This window comes from Stegostoma tigrinum, chromosome 6, assembly GCF_030684315.1.
Source record: "Stegostoma tigrinum isolate sSteTig4 chromosome 6, sSteTig4.hap1, whole genome shotgun sequence".
Classification (NCBI taxonomy): domain Eukaryota; kingdom Metazoa; phylum Chordata; class Chondrichthyes; order Orectolobiformes; family Stegostomatidae; genus Stegostoma; species Stegostoma tigrinum.
In genome coordinates, this window is record NC_081359.1 from 108,536,381 (window position 1) to 108,554,992 (window position 18,612).

Consider the following 18,612-nt stretch of genomic DNA (forward strand, 5'->3'; position numbering starts at 1 on the left):
AGCAGCTGATTGTCAAGGGAGCACGCATTTAAACAAGATAATAAAATGTGAGGCTGGATGAACACAGCAGGCCCAGCAGCATCTCAGGAGCACAAAAGCTGACGTTTCGGGCCTAGACCCCTCTGATGAAGGGTCTAGGCCCGAAACATCAGCTTTTGTGCTCCTGAGATGCTGCTGGGCCTACTGTGTTCATCCAGCCTCACATTTTATTATCTTGGATTCTCCAGCATCTGCAGTTCCCATTATCACACGCATTTAAACAAAGCGTTTTTTTTAACAATAAAAGGGAGTTGGTTAGGGAGGACAGACCATGTGATGATGAAATGCAAACAAAAAGTTGTGGAAGGCAGATCAGTAAATGGGTCAGTAGCAAAGTAACATAGAACTGTCTCCTTCACACTGACACCGAATGGACTGCAGCAGTTCAAGAAGATGGCTCATCATCCAGGGTTGGCCTAGCTCACACTGACTTGCCACTAAAGAGTAAAGTAGCAATTTCCATGATCTCCACCGTGCACATGAGAAGAGACATGGCATTTCACCTTCTGTAGCCAACTGCAGTCAAAGCAACTCCCTGACAGTCTCTGCAGTTAACACTAAGTTCAGATGAAGATCAACTTCTCCTATCTTTGGCAACGACAGTGGAAATAATTCTGAGAACATTAACTCCTTAAGAAGTTTCCCTCTATCATCATTAGACATTTTCTTATCCACAAAATGCTGATTATTGTAATGTTCTCAGAATTATTTCCATGGTCATTGCCAAGGATAGGATGTTGTGGGAAAATAGGGAGGAAATTACAACACTCCGTGTAGAAATATTTGTATTATCTATAAACATGGGTGAGGTGTCAGATGACTGGAGAGTAGCTAATGTTATACCTTTGTTTAACAAGGAATGTAAGGAGAAGGCTGGGAACTATAAAGCTGAGATAACAAAGTGTGGAGCTGGATGAACACAGCAGGCCAAGCAGCATCTTAGGTGCGGCCTGAGGTGGGAAACCTGCCCAACCTGTCCCCACCTGTTCTTCCTCTCACCTATCCCCTCCTCCCACCTCAAGCTGCATCTCCATTTCCTACCTACTAACCTCATCCCGCCCCCTTGACCTGTCCGTCTTCCCTGGACTGACCTATCCCCTCCCTACCTCCCCACCCATTTTCTTTTCTCTCCACCTTCGGTCCGCCTCCCCCTCTCTCCCTATTTATTTCAGAACCCTCACCCCATCCCCCTCTCTGATGAAGGGTCTAGGCCCGAAACGTCAGCTTTTGTGCTCCTGAGATGCTGCTTGGTCCGCTGTGTTCATCCAGCTCCACACTTTGTTATCTCGGATTCTCCAACATCTGCAGTTCCCATTATCTCTGATCACAACTATAAATCTGAGTCTGATTCCGGTGGGGGGTAAGTTGTCAGAGGTGCATTTGGAGAGGCAAAGGATGATTAGCGATATTCCATAAGTTTTCTGCAAAGGAAATCATATCTCTCAAACTTGATTGAGTTTTTTCAGCAGATAACCAAGAGAACCGATGAAGGCAGAGCAGTGGATGTTGTTTACTTAGACATTATTGAAGACTTAGACATTATTGAAGACTTTGACAAGATTCTACATGGTAGACTAATTAGTAAAGTTATATCACATGGGATTCAGGGCGGGTTTGTCAATCAGATACAAAATTGGCTTAACGGCAGGCAACAGAGTGACGTTGGGGGATGGGGGGGTGTGAGTTGTTTTTTTGGACTGGAGGCAGATTACCAGAACTGTTTCACAGGAATCGGTGCTCGGTCCACATTTGTTTGTCATTTATATAAATGATTTAGATAACATTACAGAAGGCATGCTTTATAAGTTTGCGTATCAGACCAAAATTGATGGTATATTGGACAGTGAAGAAGGATATCTAAGATTACAAAGAGATCTTGATTGATGGGGTCAATGGGCTGAGGAGTGGCAAATGGAATTTAGTTTGGATAAACACAAGGCACTGCATTTTGTTATAACAGACAAGGGCAGCACTAAATTAAAAATAAGAACTTGGGTAGTGCAGTAGACAGGGCGGTTCCAAAACGTCAGCTTTTGTGCTCCTGAGATGCTACTTGGCCTGCTGTGTTCATCCGGCCCCACACTTTGTTACTGCGGTTAAGAAGGTGTTTGAAATTGTTGCCTTCATTACTTAGGCCTTCAGGTATAGGAGTTGGGACGTCACATTGAGGTTGTACAGGATGTTGATGAGGCCTCTTTTGGAGTACTGTGTTATAGCAACAATATTATTAAGCTGGAGAGGGTTCAGGACAAATTTATGAGGGTGCTGCCAGGAATGGAGGGTTTGAGTTATAATGAATGGTTGGAATTTTTTTCACTGGAGCATAGGACTTATTGATTTTATTGTCACGTGTACCAAAACACAGTGAAAAGCTTTGTTTGTGAGCGGTTCAGGCAGATCACAGCATGCAAAGGATGCACCGATCAAAAAGCCTTAGAGGCGTATAGGTTACAGTGCAGGTTACACTATTTGAGGCTAGAGTAGAACTTAAGTTTAGAAGTGTAGGACAATTATAAGAAATGTTAGAGTTAGGTCTGCTGAAGGAGCTCGCAAGGAGTCGTCCAGTGTTGGCACATTCTGCATCTTAAGGTTGAGGAGTGACCTTATGAAGGTTTATAAAATCATGAGGGGTACAGGTAAGATAAATGGCAGGTGTTTTTTTCCTAAGGTGGAGGGTTATGGTCGGCATGCTCTAGTTCAACCAAAGGGTCTGTTTCTGTTCTGTATGACTCTATGATGGGTGACACACAAACTAGGAGAATACGTAGGCCATTGGCCCCTCTAGCCCATTCTGTAAGATCAAGGCTGATCTGATCGTCACCTCAACCTACTTTTCCACCTACCACCCCCTCCATCATTTTTGTTTGATTGCCTTGCTAGTTAAGGTTCAATTCTCTTCCGCCTAAAAAATACTCAAAGACTCACATCTCCATCAATCAGTAGGGAAGTGAATTCCAAACTCATGACCTTTTAAGGGTAAAGAAATTCTCCTCATCTCTGTCTAGATTCGGGAAGTCCCTAATCTTATAACTATGGTCTTTTGGTCTGATCTCTCCCACAAGGAGAAACATCCACTTATCATTACAATTCCATCAATGATAATAGCTCCAAAACTAGAGGCCAGCCTTAAAGGAGTAGACAGACTTCCTCATGCAAACAGTGAAACTTCTTAATCTCTTTTGTAAATATTAATTGATGTTAAATGGATTAGATGTTCATGGATATTTGCTCTCAGAATACAAGTATGTAGATACAGCAGGTAATAAGGACGTTAAATGGAATTTTGGCATTTATTACCAAAGGAATAAAGTATAAAAATGAGGAAGTGTTTCTACAACTATAGAAGGCATTAATGAGACTGTACCTGGAGTATTGCATACTGTTTCGGTCCCCACATTTGAGGAAGGACGTAATTGTATTGGAAGCAGCTGAAAGGAGGTTCACTAGATTGATTCCAGAGATGACAGGCTTCTCTTATAAATAGAAATTGAAAAGTACAGGCCCAGTTTATTCTCTGGAGCTTAGAAGAATGAGATAAGATCCAATTGAGGTATTTAGGAGGTTGAAGGGGGCTGACAAAGCAGACGTAGAAAGGATGTTTCCTCATGTGGGGCAGTCTAGAATGGGAGGTTTAGGTTTAGAGGTGGCAGATTTAAAACAGAGATGAGGAGAAATTATTCCTCTCAAAGGGCCATGAATCTGTGGAAATCACTCCCTAGAGTGCAGCGGATGCTGGGACACCAAATAAAATTGAGGAGGAGGGAGACTGATTTTTAAATTAGTAATGGATTGAAGGGTTGAAGCTATCAAACGGCAGGGAAGACTTAAGGGGATAAATGGCCCACTCCTGCTCCTAGTTCCTACATTTTGATTGAAAGGTGAGCCAAATTCATGGACTCACAAGAGGAGGATATTAGTGCCTGCACTAGCTTCTGCTCCAATATCTTACAGCATCATGGAAAAGAATCACTGAGAGACAGGGTCTTTTGTTTTAAGTTACCTTGCTATGACAGACAGTGGGAGGGTGTTCAATTAAGAAAGGGTCTCTCTCCACTCAAGAAAATAACCAATCAGATGCCCTTGCCATCATCATAACCAGGCATTTCTGTAAAAACAAACACTTAAAAGCCATCATAAGGTTATCGGCAAGGGTCACAAAGTGGTTCTTTTACACTGGCTAGAAGCTTCATACATTCTCTTCGATACCTGTCCTCCGCACGCAAAAGGAATATGTCCAAGCATTGGGCCTCTTTGGAGTTAAATAAGAGCTGATGGAAGTTCTGAGGAAGGGTCACCAGACCTGAACTTTTAACTCTGATTCTTTCTTCACAGCTGCTGCCAGACCTGCTGAGGTTTTCCAGCAACTTCTTTGTTTGTGTAAGAGCTTCTGGGAAATAGGAAGCACAGTCTGCAGGGGATAATAAAGATAAAATCACCACAGTCCCATTCTCACATTAGATAGAGACAGCCAGTTGTGGTTTAACCTCAGGGTCACCATGCTTCAGGTTGGGAGGAGAGATTGAGAAGGAGAGTCTTTCAATGGTAATCTCAACCATTGAGAGAATTGAACCCATGCTGTTGGTAATAGCTCTGAAATGCACACCAGCTGCCTAGCCAAATGAGCTAACCAATCCTTATTAACATCAGATTCAGGAACAGCTTCTTCCCCGCTGTTATTAGACTTGTGAATGGACATCCCAAATTTTAAATTTAAATGTTCATCTTGCTCTTTGTGCATCTTCTCTACAGCCGGAACATTGTTTTCCTCCCTCTGTTCTGTTACCCTAATGCACTTTGTATGATACGGTCTGCCTGTACCGTATTCAAAACAAAACTTTTCACTATACCTACTTACAGTTAATAAATCAGATTAAATCAACAGGAATAGACAGACTGAATGGAAAAGGAGTGCACAGAAGTGTGAAATGTGATCATTTTTTCTAGATGTGGGTGTCACTGGCTGCTCCAGCATTTTTGACCATCATCCCCAAAATTGCCCTCAAGCTGATTCACTTGCTCAGCTATTTTAGGGCACACTTAATAGCCAACCACATTGCTATGGGTCTGGAGTCACACGGAGATCAGACAGGGATGGAAGCTTTCCTTCCCTAAGGAACACTAGTGAGCCAGAAACAAAAAGAGAAGCTTGAATTTTGACAAAGGGTCATTAGACTCGAAATGTTAATTCTGTTTTTTCTCTCAACAGATGGTTGCCAGACCTGCAGAGTTTCTCCAGCACATTCTGTTTGTTTCAGATTTCCAACATTCACAGTTGTTTTATTTTGATGAATCAGTTTTGTGAAAATTAACAGTAGTTACAAGTTGGATTACAACTTGAAATCCAGACATTTTATTGAATTCTTTTATCAAATTCTCACTTGCCAAGGTGGGATTCAGACCCATGTTAATAACACACTAGCCTGGGATGTTGGACTCACTCGGCCAGTGACATTACCTCTGCAACCACTGTCCCACCAAAACTGTAGGTAAAAGGAGACTTGTACACTTACTTGAAAAGGGAATGAAAAAATGCAGGATTATGAGAGAAATCAGGGGAGTGACTTGATTGGAGAGCTCTAATGAAGAGTTGACACAATTAGTGTGTTTGTTCCCCAGGTTAAACTCCAAGACAAACATCAACTGGGGCTGGAGGAGCCTCAATTCGGTGAAAGATGCTGTTTGGTCTACCCGAAACTTGTTGGTCTTCCAGAACAAGGAGTGGACCCCGAATGAGTGTTGCAGGCTGGCACATTCCAAGGTCCAGGACTACATGCCGAGGGACGCACTAAAGCTTGGGGCAGCTGCTGCCAAGGCACAGTGGGGAAGCACCACCATCTGACGTCTTCCTGCTGAAAGTAAAGGGGGTCCATTCAGTTATTGGACTGTCCTAGTGCCTCAATGCATATAAATATAGTGTTGTAAACGTGAGGAGTCCCAACCTGAAACATCAGCTTTCCTGCTCCTTTGATGCTACCTGGCCTGCTGTGTTCATCCAGCTCTACACTGTGTTATCTCTGACTTCAGCATCAGCAGTTCTTAATATCTCTATGTGTCTAGAATTTGTTTGGATAGAGTCAACTTCAATGTTTGTTTGTTTCCTTGATATGCTATTGTAGAACCAAACTACATTTGCCACTATGTATATATACAGAGAAAGTTTCATGAATAAGTATATTTTTGAAATAAAGGAAAGGTAGGGTGCTCTGATAGGCCACCTTATCAGTGTTTATATGGTTTTATAACTTGTTTTCTTCAGTCATTGATCATGAAGCAAAGGAACATCAAATTGGTGTTAATCTGTGAAACAGAAGCTCTGCCTGACTAGCTGCATATATTTCAAGAAAGAAATTCCACCCTTTTTTTTTGATCTGATTACATTCTTGTTCTTGCCGAATCAGAAAAATGTCCCCTCACCAGTTTTGCCTCTCTTCCCTTGCCTTCATTATCAGGCAAGGTTAAGACAAATTGATCTACCACAAAGCTGTCTCCCAGAACTCAAACAGACACCAAAGCCAAAAGCTAAAGCAAGAAATTCTTTAGGGAAGAAACATGAGAAGACATCTGATATATTGCTCATTCTTATTCTTGTTTTCAAAATAAAAGAGGAAGATAATGCACTGTATAAGCTATCATGACGATGGTGAAACATTGTTTGATGTGATGCCAATTCCAATCTGGGTCTCTTTGTTTGCCCACATCATGCCCTTCTTAGAATGAGCTTTATTGTCACATGTACTCACATGAGCATATGTGAAAAGTTTACAAGTTGCCACTTATGGAGCCGTCTTAGGTACAAAGGTACCAAGGGGCAGCTTCTTAAGGAAAACTTAAATAAAAAGTCCAGCAATAAATTAGAAAAATAGAGAAATAAGAGTTCACAATAACAGTCCTTCCTACCCAGACCCTTTTGAGGCTGGGAGTCTGAGTGCATGCTGAGACTGAGTCCCACTCCACACTGAGGCCACGAGTGCGTCACCCTAGGCATCACCAGCACAAGAATAGGAGGCAAAAAGAAAATGCAAAAGGAGAAAGAGGCAAAGAGCAGAAATGGATGGAACGGATGAGCTCCGGCTCAGGAGTTCTGCTCTGCTGCCATTTTGGAGGCGAAGTTCTTTTATTGGCAGCGGAGAAGTGTGCAAAAGCTCATTCAAGAGGTAATTGAGTGACAGGTCAGCATTTTAGGCCAAGGAGCAGCAGAGTTAGAACAGAGATGAGGAGAAATTACTTCTCTCAAGAGGATTGTGAATCTGTGGAATTCACTACCCCAGCGTGTGGTGGATACCGTGACATCGAAAAAAATTGGGGAGAGAGAGGCAGATTTTTAATTAGTAACAGTTAAATAGTTAGGGAGAGCAGGCAGGTAAGTAGAGTTAAGGCCGAGAGGAGATCAGCCATGACATATTAAATCAAGGAGCAGACTCAAGAGACTGCTCCTAGTTCTTAAGTTACAGACTGATACCTGCTCTTAAAGGCTGAAGTTTCAATGTCAGACAAAGAATGTGCTGCACTCTGAGAAATGCCATCTTTCAGGCTAGACCTCTCAGGTAGAAGAACGATCAGTAGAGGTCTCCCTGGTGTCCTGATCAATATTTATTCTTCCATCGATATCACTCAAGCAGAGTACCTGGTTGTGGTGTCAATGCTGCTACTGGGAACTTGCCGTGCAGAAACTTGGCTACAACTTTTACATCAGCTTCACTTCACTGCCTGCCCAGTCCTCCCCATATTGTGAAAACATGGATCTAAACATTGCCTAAAATTGTGAATCATTGGAGCCAAGAAGGAGATTTAGGAGTGGAGAGGGAGAGGTTATTTCAGCTGGCTGAGGAGTCAGTGGTGAGAATTCATCAATTTACAACTTGTCACTAAGGGAGTGAGGAGGGATTATTGGAGGATTTTATATTAAACACAGCGAGGCTAAGGCACAAAGTGTTTCCTCAAAGGGAGAAATCGAGACAAAGACCATTACCACTTTTAATGAGGGTTGAAATCAGGGTGGTCGGGAAGCTCTGGATTATTCAAGCAAATTCTGAATATGTACAGGCTTGTCAGGCCAATTGGCTTCTTCTCTGCATCATAAGCATTCCTGGCTCTAAATCTTTCTAAAGATGTTTTTGTTTTCCTTTTTTTCCCCATTCATGGGATGAGGTATCACTGGCCAGGCAGCAATTATTGTCCATCCCTAATTGCCCAGTGGACAGTTAAGACTCAACCACATTGCTGCAGGTCTGGAGTCACATATAGGCCAGACCAGGTAAGGATGGCAGTTTCCTTCCCTAAAGGGCATTAGTGAACCAGATGCGGTTTACCTGACAGTTGACAATGGATTGACAGACATCATTACATTGTAAATTCCAGATATTCATTGAATTCAAATTCCACCATCTGCCGTGGCAGGATTCAAACTTACATCCCCAGAACATTATCTGGCTCTCTGGATTAACAATACAGCAATAACACCACTAGGCCATCACCTCGTGGGCATCAATAGTAATTTGTTGCCCATCCCGAATTGCCCAGAGGCCAATTAAGAGTCATCCACATTGCTGTGGGTCTGGAGTCACATGTAGGTCAGACCAGGGAAGGATGGCAAGATTCCCTTCCCTAAAGGATATTGGTAAAAGAAATGAGTTTTACAGCAATAAAGTGCAGTTGCATGCTTAGAAGGTTTTGAAATGTTTTGTAATAAAAATGGTTATGTGGTTGCCAGTAGACTAGATTTTTTTTTCCAGAATTTTTGTTGGATTCCAGTTTCATCATTTACCATACTGGGATTTGAGCCCACACATCCAGAACATTAGTCTGAGCTCTTTAGACTAGTAACATTTTTTTTTCTCATCCATTGAAAATGGATGTCACTAGCCAGGCCAGTATTTATTACTCATAGGGCACTTGAAAGTCAACAATATTGCTTTCAGTCCCTGCCCACTCCTTTGCCACTGATTCCATCGTTCTCCTTGGCACATCTCTGATGGTGGACTAGACTTTCCACAAACTTGTTGCCTATTCGTCCCCAGCACGAGACTTCGACCATCACTGAGGCCATCCATTCTCCACCTCTGTAACAGCTCCTCTCCTGCTCAAACCCCCATCCATGCCTCTATTAAGCCCAGACTTGACAATTCCAACACACTCTTGCTGGCCTAGCACCCTCTATAAATGTGAGGTCTTTCAAAATTCCACTGCCTGTGTCTTAACACACACAGATAATGTTTACTTATGCCGCCTGTGTCCTCTGACCACGCTGGCTCTCAGTTAAACGTTTAAAATACATTCTGTACGCATTGTGCCAAATGCCTGATACTCTGCTCTGACAAACATGATGAGCTAGCTCAGTTGATCAAGCAGGCTTGCAATACATTGCACAAAAGAAGAGGTGATGGTACATTGGTAGAAGCTTTTCAAGTGAGATGCTGATGGGATGGTGATGGCTGAATAGTATTATCACTAAACTATTAGTACTGAGGACCTCGGTTCAAATCCTGCCATGGCAGAGGGTGGAATTTGAATTCAATAATAAGAGCCTACTCCATCGAGATCACTAATGCCCTGTAGGGAGGGGAATTTTGCCTATATTGAATAGTTGATAATTAAGAAACAGTGATTATTTAGAGATGATGGAGTAGAACTGGATGATATTCATATACATGTGAAAATGGGAGTCAAATTTTCAGATAATGTTGCCCAGCGAGTAGCTGAGAAATAGAAGTGGATGTAAGAAGGAGGGATGCCAGAGATAACTGGATGGGAAGGGAAGTCATTGGATTTCTGGCTATAATTAGATAGCTCATAGTAGAATACAGGTCAAACAGTCCCACCCAGCTGGACTATAGTTGAAGGAGGAAGGCAGGTCAAAGATTGTCAGCAGGTTGAGAAGGACACATCGCGGACAGGTATGACCACCAGTGGTGTGTCCACATCTTGGTGTCAATGAGGGAGGTTTCAAATAGAGTACTGGAGGTTGGTCCTCCTGATAATTGTCAGTGACAAGTGTACCCAAGAAGTACTTGGATCTTAAGAAACCCTGCTGAATTCTGTAATTCACCAGGGAACTTCTGTTTGTGGTGTTCCTCACTTCTAATATGTTTCCCCTGCCTTTATAACCCATGTAACCCTTTTGGAGGTAACAGGACAACGGGAAGGTGGCTAGCAAATCTAACCTGGTGAGGGTTAGGAAATCCATGTATGTGATCAGAGGGAATAGCGAAGAGTAACTGGAAAGGCTATAAAATGATGCATGACTGAGGGTTAACTCGCTAATCTCTCCTGCACAGGAGGGACTCTGCTTTTCAATTTCTCTGCATGTGACTGATTACAATGTTTGTTTTCCATGTTTGTATTTGTAATTAGAATCCTGTTCAAAAATTAATCCCGGACACGGGGAATTTACTTATTAAAGCTTTTAGTCAGGGTGAGGGATGTTTTCATGGACAGTTTATCAATTAACAAAAGGAGGCAGATTGTCGGTACTTACAGAAGAGGTTCTGGGTGTAAGTAAAGGCGATACAATTGGGATGTACCTGGGTAACGGCTTTTGCCTGGGGCATTGGGAATGCATGGAGTTGTAGTCGCAGATATGTACAGCATGGAAGCAGAGTGTCCGGTCCAATTCATCCACGCTGACCAGACGTCCTAAACAAGCTTAGCCCCATTTGCCAGCATTTTAGACCATATCCTTCTAAACTCTTCCTATTCACACACCCAGATGCCTTTTGAATGTTGTAATTGTATCAGCCCCCACCACTTCCTCTAGCAGCTTATTCCACGCAGGCATCACCCTCTGTGTGAAAAAGTTGCCCTAGGATCTCTTTTAAACCTTACGCCTCTCACCTTAAACCTATTCCCTCTAGTTTTGGATGGCCACACCCTGGGGAAAAGACATTGTCTATTTATCCGATCCATGCCCCTCATGAATTTATTAACCTCTATAAGGACACCCCTCAGCTAAAATCAATATATCTGGGGCAATGGAGATTAAATGGACTAAAGTAGACAGAGGTAGGGCAATGTGATACAGGTGAGGCAACTGGGTTTAAGTGGGGCAAATGGGGATATAAGTGGGGCAATGAAAATTAAATAGGGTAATGGGTATTGAGGTGGGATAATGAAAATATTAACAGGCGATGGAAATTAATTGGGACAATGGTGGTGAAGTAGAGCACATGAGTAGGACATTTGGCCCTTTGAGCATGTTCCATGATTTAATATGATCGCAGTTGATCTAATCTTAACCTCAACTTTACATTCCTGCACATCCCCTCATAAACTTCAGCGTCTTGGTAATCTCCCTTTTGTACTCCTTCCACCCGCCCAGCCTTCAAAGCACAAAGCCTAACCTGTAAATTAACATTCACGCTCTGGGCAGTCAGCAAGTGGCTGTGGCATAATGAGACTGGCACTGGGAAGTACTCCAGGGGGCTAGTTACATTCTCCTGGAAACAGAGATTCAAATCCCACCACAGCAGTCTGTGGAATTTTATATTCAATTAATTAAACTCTGAAATTGTAGGCTTGTCTCCATGCTAGTAACTGTGCAGCTATTATCAATTGTAAAAATACATCTGAATCATTAATCCCTCTAAAGAAGGAAAGCTACAGTCTTTGGGGATAGTAGGAACTGCAGATGCTGGAGAATCTGAGATAACAACATGTAGAGAAAAATCTGAAGAAGGGTCCAGGCCCGAAACATCAGCCTTCTTGCTCCTCTGATGCTGTTTGGCCTGCTGTGTTCATTCAGCTCTATACTTTGTTATCTAAGCTACAGTCTTTACCTGGCCTGGCCTGTGTGTGACCCCAGGCACACAGCAATGTATAGAGTCACAGAGGTCTACAGCACAGAAAAAGGCCATTTGGCCCATTGGATGCACAGATCAAAAGCAAGCACCTAACCTGTATTCATTAAACAAACATAGTCCCATTCTCTCCTAGGGGGAGTCGACTAGCGATGGTTTAACCTGAGGGCCACCACATGTCAGGTGTGAGGAGAGGTTCAGAAAGGGAGTCATAGAATCCCTCCAGTATGGAAACAGGCCATTCGGCCCAACAAGTCCACACCACCACTCTGAACAGCATCCCACCTAGACACAACCCCTTGCCCTTGCATTTTCCATGTGTAACCCACCTAATTTACACATCCCTGAACACTATGGGGCAATTTAGCAAGGCCAATCCACCTAGCCTGCACCTCTTTGGATTGTAGGAGGAAACCGGAGCACCTGGAGGAGCTCATGCAGACGCGGGGAGAACGTGCAAACTCCATGTAGACGATCACCCAAGGGTGGAATCAAACCTGGGTCCCTAGCGCTGTGAGACAGTAGTGCAGTCCTTCATGGTAACCTCAGCAGGTGCAGGAATTGAACCCAGTAACGTTCTGCCTGGCGCACTTGCCATTCAACCAACTGAGCTAGCCAACTTTAAACAACCCTCTGAGATGGCTGAGCCAGACATTCATTTCAAGGGCAATTAGGGATGGACAAAAAATCCAGACACAAATAACTAAAACACAAACAACTAAAACACAAACACACTGCGGGGGGAGGGGTGGGTTTGCCTTTTACACTGAACGTTACCATGAGTAGAACTGAAATGCCACATGTTTACTCTCTCACAGTTTCTCTGCTTTAATAAACATTTTCTCCTACACTTGTGTCACATGTTTGTTAAATGCTTCTTGTAAATTTCTCGTAAATGCCCTGCCAATATCTCAAATTGGCAGACACTTGGCATCCAGATGGCAAGCAGGTCACAGCTGGAATGTTACACTGTTGTTTGTTCTATTTGTTTGGGGTTTGCCATTGAAGGGAGTGAACGTCAGTCTCCAGAGACTGGCAACTTAATGTTGCCACTGTACGTGTGACTGACATTGCCTGGGGCAGCTGCCAATTTCAGATAACTCATACGCCTGGGAAAACCAGACTTGCATTATGCTGCTGTCTCCATGGTTCTAGTTATAGAGACATAGAGTTGTACAGCACGAAAACCGGTGCTTTGGTCCAAGTGATCCATGATGACCAGATATCCTAAATTAGTCTAGTCCCATCTGACAGCATTTGGCCCGTATCCCTCTAAACCCTTCCTATTCATATACCCATCCAGATGCCTTTTAAATGTTGTAATTGTACCAGCCTCCACCACTTCCATTGGCAGCAGAACTTAACCCTTTGTGTGAAAAAGTTGCCCCTTACATCACTTAAATCTTTCCCCTCTCACTTTAAACCTATGCCCTCTAGTTTTGGACTCCCCCTACCCCGGTTATTCACCCTATCCATGCCCCTAATGATTTTATCAACTTCTATAAAGGTCGCCCCCTCAGCCTCCAACACTTCAGAGGAAATAGCTAGGTCAGCTCAGTTGGCTGGTTTGGGATGCAGAGTGATGCCAACAGCATGGGTTCAAATATGCATAGGCAGAGCCTAAAGCAGGGGGAATGCGTTTGATAGTCACATCTGGGGAGATAGTAACTCAGGGGCTAGCACTGTTGCCTCACAGCGCTGCAGACTCAAGTTCAAAGGCACTCCCCATCTGTGTGTAGTTTGCACCGTCCCCCCGTGTCTCCATAGGTTTCCATCTGAGCGTAGGTATGGACTCAATGGTTACCATGAAGCACTCTCTTTCCCAACATCCCCTGTCACGTGGGGTCTGGTAACTGTCAGTTTAAGCCATCACCAGCCATCTGTCTCTCTACTAAGAGAGCAGGTCTATGGGCTGGTAGAACTACAGCAATTTTACTGTTAGCTTGGGTGTGACTTAATTAGGGTTTTAAAACCTGGTCTGTCACTTAACATCTAATCCATCCTGAAGAAGAATCATCTCAGATCTGAAATGTTAACTCTGCTTTTCTCTCTCCACAGATGCTGCCAGACACGCTCCAGCACTTTTTCTGTCTGCTTCAAATTTCCAGCATCTGGAGTACTTCGCTTTTATTCTACACCCGATCACTGATCTGCAGGCTTTTAAAAACAACACCGGCCATCAAGTGGCCTCATTTTCCTGATAAGTTGACAAGGGTGCAAGATAAAATCTAGCCCGTAATGTGCTAACTGGAATAAAGAGCAGTATCAATGTGCATGATAAGGATGACACCACAAGCAATGTTCAGTCAAGCCAGTCCAGTGCAATCCTTTCTCCAGCTTGCTCCCTATTCCTTGTTTGAGGGCCACATAGACAAGAAAAGCCCATTCTGCCCCTTAAGAGTGTTGAACTATTCAATTACAACTTGTCTGATCCACACATTAATTAAACCCATTCTTGGTTCAATGACCTTCAATATTTTTCCGAGATTTTGGGAAGGTGATGGTCTAATCGTATTATCACCAGAATATAATGTTGTGAGAACTCAGATTCACATCTTCATAGTGACAGGTGGTAGGATTTAAATTCAATAAAAATAATCTGCATCTAATGATGACCATGAAACTGTTGCCAATTGTTTGGGAAAATAAACCCGCTTGGTTCACGAATGTCCTTCAGGGAACGAAGCGGCCTATACTGTAACTCCAGACCCACAGCAATGTGGTTTGACTCATCTGGGCAATTAGGGATGGGCAATTAACACTGCCCCTACCAGTGATACCTATATCTTGTGAGTGAATAAGAAAGCGATCTGTCAATCTCAATTTGGAAGTATCCAATTACTCTACACTATTTCTTGAGGCAACATTTGCTTGATGCTGGTGCCACGTAGGAACTGAGTTCTAAATTTAATGTCGTATTCTGGGAACATTATGATTTAGGGCAGGAATAGGCCATTTGGCCCATCGAGCCTGCTCTGCCATTCAATAGAGTAGTGCGAAATCTGATTATAGCTTCAACTCCACAATCCCCCCTTATCCTCATTCTCCCTGGTTAGTTCTACCGACTGCTGCTTTAAAAATATTCAATAATCTCGACCACTACCTGAGAAACAGAGTTCAGATAATGCTCTGCGAAAGGCTGATTCCTCTTATTTCCAGTGGAGATTGCATTTCTCGATCAATCCCTTTAATCACCTTTAAAAGCTCAATCAAATCTGTCCATGACCTCAAGGGGAACATCATTAACTGGTCTGTACCACTTATTTAACACTTTTGATCCACTTTAACAGGAAAATTCAATGTAAAACAAATCAATGTTTATCCAACAAGTGAGCAGTTTGTACAGCGATAGAGGAATTGGAATTACAGGTTAACTGACACTCTATATAATCTATGCCAATGGATTTATGGTGATGTGGTAGTGACCCTGCCTCTGAGCATAGAGAGCTGGTTTCAAGTCCCACCTGCTGCAGAGGTGTATTCATAGTCATGGAATCATGAAGATCTACTGCACAGAAACACCCCTTCAGTCCAACTGGTCCATGCTGACCCGATCTCCTAAATTAATCCGGTCCCATTTGCCAGCAAGTGTGAGCAAACTGAGTCCAAATTAATCTCAGGGGTCTCCCTCTCCAACTCACGCAGACCCTCCCCTCCTACTCGTGACCAATGGGACACAAGTGCGGGCCTCCATTGAACTTCCATGGCCGAATAGCTTGTCCACCTTCAATAGAAGGAGATGGGGATGGGAGGGTTGAAACTGGCAACAGCAGAACCATGTCCCAGTTGAAGGCAAGGTCGGTCTTGGAGTTAAAAGTTGAGGGTGGCAAGGAAGATTGAAAAACAAGTCTGTTCAGGCACTTGGTCAATTTCTCACAGACTATGTATCTTTCTCTCGCTAGTAATATGCTTAGACAATTTTAGAACAGGTGGGGGTTGAACCCGGCCCTCTTGGGTCAGGGGCAGGGACCATACTTCAAGGCTCTTGGGAGCAGATTGCATACACGGTGTAGGCTATTGATCTAATTCATCCTCCAATGCCCATACAACCATAAACTGACCATATTTTGATGGAACAAATTGTTTCCCAAAATAGAAATGAACTCTCCCAACGAAACAGCATTTTAAGAAAAAAAACAGCACTGTAGCTAAACATCCCGCCAGCATGGAAGCAGACCACTCGGCCCATTGAGTCCACACTCACCCCCAGTAAGAAACCCAGGCAGACACGGGGAGACTGCGCAAATCATACATAGGCGAGGTAAAAAAAAAACAAAAAAAACAAAGTTGCTGGAAGAGCTCAGCAGGTCTGGCAGCATCTGTGAAAGGGGAAACGGAAACCAGAGTTAACGTTTTGGGTCCGGGGAACCTTCCTCAGAAACATTAACTCTGTGACTTTGTGGCTTCACAGATGCTGCCAGACCTGCTGAGCTTTTCCAGCAATTTCTGTTTTTGTCCCTCATTCACAGCATCCGCAGTTCTTTCGGTTTTCATGGCCAGGGAGTGGACTCGAACCTGGGTCCGTGGCGCTGTGAGGAACCCCTGAACCTAAACACACAACCGTCAGGCACATTCCCCCTGTTTTAAGTTGTGCGAAGTGCTCGACTCGATTAAAGAATGACAAGTCACCTTTTAAGGTTCCCTCCCCCCAGGGCCGAATATCTATCATTATAGCCCCGGGGCGGTGTTGACCCCGAGACTGATGATAAACGTTTGAGAGAGAGCGAGAGGACATACCTGTCTCTGTTAAAATGCGGCATTGTTCGAATTTTAATCCTCAACTTCTTCACGTCCACTGCATCCACACTTTCACTGTTTTGCACCACCCGCCCCCCTTTAAAATGACTTAAGAACTTGACGTGTCAGTTTCAGAATCAGATCCCTCCTTCAAACGCATGTGACAACCATAGCCGAATCTGGTGGGTTGTGGCTAGAAATGATCACGGCACTCACGTTTTGCACTGTCGAACCAACTGTGTGTGTGTGGACGTTTTTAATTGTTTTTTTGCATTAAATTACCCAGCCAATTCTACTCCTGATTACCTCCTCGGGGTGGTTTACAGGGAAAGTGGGTTTTTTTGTTTCACTCAGAGTGTGGTGGGGGTCTGGATTGCACTACCAGGAAGGGTAGGTGAGGTGGGAAACTTTACATCCTAAAATACCTCGAGGACCGCTCGTCATGTGGTAACACTCAAAGCAATGGGCCAAGTGCTGGAAATTAGGATTAGTGTGGATATCAGTAAAAACTCAATGGGCCAAGTGGGCTCTTCAGTACTACATTGAGAGTGTAACCACCATGAGTTGGTATGGTGGCTCAGTGGCTCACGTTGTTACAGCGCCAGGGACTGGGGTTCAATCCCAGGCTTGAGTGACTGAGTGGAGTTTGCATGTTCTCCCTGTGTCTGCATGGGTTTCCTCCCATAGTACAAAGGTGTGCAAGTTAGATGGATTGGCCTTGGGAAATGCAACCTTACAAACTAGGGATTGGGATACTCTTTAGTAGTTTCATGTGGATTTGATGGGCCAAATGTAATCTATGACTATTAATAACCCATTCCAAAAAAATCTTGGGAAGTTCCAAATGTTCTGGTGGTGCAATGGTTGATGTCTCTCCTCACAGTTTGGATTTAGAGCAACCTTGAAGTTGGTGAGCCATCTGCTTGAAAGCTTTTGTGCTCCTGAGATGCTGCTTGACCTGCTGTGTTCATCCAGCCTCACATTTTATCATCTGCTTGAAATGCCGCGTTGCAGTTTGAGAATGTTCTTTCACAGATTTGTTACAGTGTAGAAGGGGTCACTTTCTTTGTTTCAGAGGGTGGTGGAGGTCTGGAATGCACAGCTTGGGTGGGTAGTTGAGGTGGGAAACATCACAACCTTTAAAACATGCATGGTTGAGCATTTGAAATGTCATAACATTCAAGGTTATGGGTTGAGTGTGGGTTAAATGTGACTTGTATAGATTTAAGAGTAAGTTTAGAAGTGCGGACTTAATTGGCCAACGGCCTCGTCTGTATAGACAACAAAATGTGAGGCTGGATGAACACAGCAGGCCAAGCAGCATCTCAGGAGCACAAAAGCTGACGTTTCGGGCCTAGACCCTTCATCAGAGAGGGGGATGGGGTGAGGGTTCTGGAATAAATAGGGAGAGAGGGGGAGGCGGACCGAAGATGGAGAAAAAAGAAGATAGGTGGGGAGGTAGGGAGGGGATAGGTCAGTCCAGGGAAGACGGACAGGTCAAGGAGGTGGGATGAGGTTAGTAGGTAGATGGGGGTGTGGCTTGGGGTGGGAGGAAGGGATGGGTGAGAGGAAGAACAGGTTAGGGAGGCGGAGACAGGTTGGACTGGTTTTGGGATGCAGTGGGTGGGGGAGAAGAGCTGGGCTGGTTGTGTGGTGCAGTGGGGGGAAGAGGACGAACTAGGCTGGTTTAGCGATGCAGTAGGGGAAGGGGAGATTTTGAAACTGGTGAAGTCCACACTGATACCATTAGGCTGCAGGGTTTCCAGGCGGAATATGAGTTGCTGTTCCTGCAACCTTCGGGTGGCATCATTGTGGCACTGCAGGAGGCCCATGATGGACATGTCATCTAGAGAATGGGAGGGGGAGTGGAAATGGTTTGCGACTGGGGGGGTGCAGTTGTTTGTTGTGAACTGAGCGGAGGTGTTCTGCAAAGCGGTCCCCAAGCCTCCGCTTGGTTTCCCCAATGTAGAGGAAGCCACACCGGGTACAGTGGATGCAGTATACCACATTGGCAGATGTGCAGGTGAACCTCTGTATTATGTGA

General features: G+C 44.0%; 1 protein-coding gene across 2 annotated transcripts in view; it reads right to left on the reverse strand.

The window, feature by feature from the left end:
- LOC125453517 (P2Y purinoceptor 3) overlaps window positions 1-16,661 on the reverse strand; it is a 56,139-nt gene extending 39,478 nt beyond the window's left edge. The window contains exons 1-2 of one of the 2 annotated variants that reach the window (XM_048533222.2): window positions 16,569-16,652; window positions 5,550-5,888 (exon numbers count right to left, since the gene is read on the reverse strand). The gene's annotated coding sequence lies outside the window, so the exon portion shown is untranslated. Of the gene's footprint in view, window positions 1-5,549; window positions 5,889-16,568 lie in introns of both variants that reach the window. The other variant, XM_048533223.2, reaches the window with a different exon arrangement.
- Between the last annotated feature and the right edge of the window lie 1,951 nt (window positions 16,662-18,612).